Source organism: Pteropus medius, unplaced genomic scaffold (genome assembly GCF_902729225.1).
Source record: "Pteropus medius unplaced genomic scaffold, Ma_sr-lr_union100, whole genome shotgun sequence".
Taxonomy (NCBI): Eukaryota; Metazoa; Chordata; class Mammalia; order Chiroptera; family Pteropodidae; genus Pteropus; species Pteropus medius.
In genome coordinates, this window is record NW_024350319.1 from 19,163,333 (window position 1) to 19,167,501 (window position 4,169).

Sequence of the window (4,169 nt, forward strand, 5' to 3'; positions counted from 1 at the left end):
TATAAGGTTACACCATCTGCAAAGAATGGCAATTTTACTTTTTCTTTCCCAATTAGGATTCCTTTTTATTTTTTGCTAGCCTTTTTTCCTATTCCAATTTTGATTGCTTGCTAATTTGTTGTAGCCTTATTTCCTTATACATTAGAGACAGAAATACTATCTATATCAAAGGAGTCGGTTTGTTCTCCAGCATCGGAACAATTGCTGTCTCTTAAATTGAGCTTAGGTTTAAGTGATGGGCTTACATTTAGGAACTATGTTATACACACACCCCAAATATGTATGTGTATTTGTGCATATATTGACTTACATAGTTGTAAATGTATAGACATCTCAAATCTTTACGTGCTAGAATCAGTACAGTGAGATGTATACACTATGAAAGGCATGCGAAATTGAGTCCAACTGAGGCACAGTAAATTTGGCTCCCTCATCACGTTCACTCTAAAAGACATTCAATAAGAGACAGAGTAGAGTAAGAGGCAAAATGTTACAAAATTTTAAGTTATTTCTGTTTCTTATGTGCGCGTGCATGCCTAGTTGCATTTGTGTAAGTTAAATACCTGCATGGTTTTGTCAAGGTAATATAATTACATGGAGTAATTTGTAAAACACCCCACATGCCTTTATATAATCAGTTCTGTATACGTCCTAGGCATGAACACACAAACGGAAAGCCAGAAATCCAGAATATCAAGATCTCTGCCTTGGCACCAGGCTTTCTAGGACAGCTTAAGTGTTCTTTCAGTCAATTGCTTTTTAGATTTTGCTTGTTTTTCCCTTCTACTCAAATCTGCTTTACTCACTTGCTTGTCATCCTGAATTAATCAGGTCTCTGACCTGAAACCATTGCCTACTTCTGACATTAGTGCTACGACTTTTTTCTCATTTTAGAAGTATAGTAGTAATAGTTTGTAATTTAAATAGTCTCCATATATGATCTCATTTAATCAAGACTACCCCTATAAAGTTGGTGGGTGAAGTAAGTTGCCTCAGCTCACGCAACTGCTAAGTAGCAGAGCCAGAACTGACCCTTTCCTTGCCTGTTACACTACAAAAGTGCTTTTCCTGTTACACTACAAAATTTTTGTGTAAATTTTAAATTAGACCAGTCAAGACCCCACGCATCTCCGACGTGGAGCAGCCTCCCACGGTCTCCTCTGCAGATGGGCTCCTGGGCCTAGCGCCCGCATCCCTGCCACCCGTGATCACGCGCCAAGGCCCACGAGGGGTCGCTGCCGAGGTTTTCACCAGCCCACAAGCAAGAGCACGGCAGCCATTCCCTCCATGACTGCTACCGGCACCACCTGGGCTCCACTTCCAGTAACAGCTTCTGTGGAATTGCCGACTACCCTGAGGAAGCCATCCCCCACCAACCTGGTACCCCAAGGCTGACCCAGGTCACTGGTGGGAGAGCTTTTTCTTCGGGAAGTTCACTGTCCCGTTCATGGCCACAGAGCACTCACAATCTCCCCAGGCCTCCGGCAGCATGATCACCTGTGACCTGGCTCCGGAAGCCACAAGGAAGCAGCCTGGTGGACAGCCCAGCAAAACCAACACCAGGCCCCCATCCTAAGTGGCTGGCTACACCAGCCACCACCTGCCACCAGACTTCCAAAGGCACTAGGCTCTTTTGAGCCCTTTCCCACCCAGCCACTCCACCGCCCCACCCTCCCGCACACCCATAGACTAAGCAGGCTGCGGCAAGCAGAAGCAGTTGGGGTTTTAATATCAAAACAGCAAAATACCGAAAAGGAACCTGAGTCTCTCTCTTTACTGTCCTAGCCACACACAAGCCTCCCTGTAACCGTGTGCCTTGCACCAAGTGGGAAATAAACAAGCAGCCAGCAAAAGAAAAAAAACCAGACCAGTCAATAATCAATTTCTCCTGAAAGATGATGAGAGATTAAAGTTAAAACTCACACTCACCCTACCTAGGAATACTCCATTAGTGGTATTACATATTTCTTAATGCATCATATCAGGAGATACATAATCTCAAATTTTTCCACTGTTACGGATCTAAGTTTGATCACTTGGTTAAAGTGGTGATCACCAGATCTCTCTTTGTAAAGATATATTTTTGCCTTTGTAACTGATAGGTAATCTAAGATAATACCTGATATTTAAATGATACCTTGTGATCATTTAAATATTCTTCAACAGCCTTACTCCCAAAGGTCTTATCCTCCCAATTGATTATCCTCATCTGAATAAATGATTACATTGGGAGTTGCAAAATAATTTTCCAAGTCTAATATTTCTTCTATATCCACTAGTTGTCATTCTTGTTATTTTTTTAAAGCTTTTCTTTTTTGCCTCCTTCCCTCACTCTTTGCCTGTAAGTATTACTGTGGACACCGGACTTTTTTAATTCATTGTATTATAACCTATTACTATTATTACTTTTTTCTTGCTGCTTAGATTGTCCTAAAATTTGACCTCAGTGGTCTTTGAGTACCTTCTTGCTTTCTTGCACTATAACATGTTCCAGGTTCACTTTATATGTTCCCTGAAAATCTGGATTAGCCTTTCTTTTTTTCTTTTTAATGGAGAAATAAATTTCGAAACTAAAATCTGTTTGCTGTTGTCAAATCATGACTTCTAGACCCTTTTAGTTGATAGAACTAGAAAATAAACCTTTTTCAAAAGCATAAGTTAATGCTTATTTAAGTAGAACATCACAGCATCCTTTCTCAGTTTACCCTCATTTCATATTTGCAGCTCTCGTCTGCCTCTAAAGACCCTCATTTTCAAGAGTCTTCATTTAGTGATTCAATCTCATACTAAAAAGAAATATTTTTTACTTGGTCTGAAAAAAACTCGATCAAAGCTTAAAAGCTTTCAAGCCTTAATGGGAATCAGGTGAATAGATTAGTGGTCATAAATCAATCAATCAATCCATCCATCCAGTTTTGGGTGATTGTTGTCATAGTTCCTAACTTCTATTTTCTTTTTATGCAAGATTGTCACAGTCACAAATTTACTTGCCCTAGTGTTCGGAGTCACATTTTAGATTCTCAGTGGAATCATTTAGTATTTTTGACATACACAGCATTATGAATTGTAGTAATTGTTCCCATGCTTTTACATTTCAGTGGACTACTTTTGAGTTGTGCTTTATCTTGATTTATTTCTTGTGAAATATGGATATGCCACACAATAAAAATAATGAAAAATGTAAACTAACCAAAACTAAACAATATGCAAATGACATGAAAATACCTATTGCCTTATCTAACCCAATCTGTGTAATATGCATGAAATATTTAAAAATTAATTAACAAAACAATTGGGTTTCCATGGAAATAGTAACTACTTTTACCTTTTACAAATTTAAAATTATGTGAAAAAAATTAATCCCATTAATTTTTCTCTGACCACCACCAAACTACTTATAAACCACTTAAGTAACCCACCAGGGATTTCCAGCAATCTAAACACTGTAAGAGAAAGGTGTGACTTTATTTCTCATCTCTCATCCTGGACTCACCAAATCCAGGGCTCTTTGGGATAAAATAAATAAATTGCAATCTGATTTCTAAGGGACCCTTGATGCTTCCTTGGTACCTGCTTTTTCTTTATACACTAATACTACTGACTGACTACTCTCTCGAGTTGTGTCATAGTCCAGTTAAGATGGGTAGAAAACAAAGCCTTTTGGTTCTGTGGGCATTGACATATTATGAAGTTACCAGAGACTTAGAGTGAGGTCCTTAGCTTTGTAGGTTCAGAGATCTTTATCAACTCATAGAATGATTGGCCTTTGGGTTAGAAGGCAGGTTCTACTGTGTGCAACAGAGATGCAAAAGAGCAATGGCTCAATAAAGGAGTGGTTGGTATGGCTGCTCTAACCACCAGTTTATCCTAATGATTCCGATTCCTTCCAGCTTATGGCTCTGCCATTTCTAGGTGCCCTAGTCTGCAAAGTCCAAGATGGCTCAAGCACATGTGCATTCCAGTTAGTAGAAGGAGGGAAAGAGAAGGGGGATACAACCTTTTCTGCTACTGGGATGACTCAGAAGTTGCTTACATCACTTGCACATATGTCCCATTGGCCTAAAACTGGCTGCAAGAATGACTGACATGGATATTTTTAATCTGGTGCATATATGTGTGTGTTCTACTACTGTGCCAGGAGGGCAGATATTGGGTACGACATCTGTGCA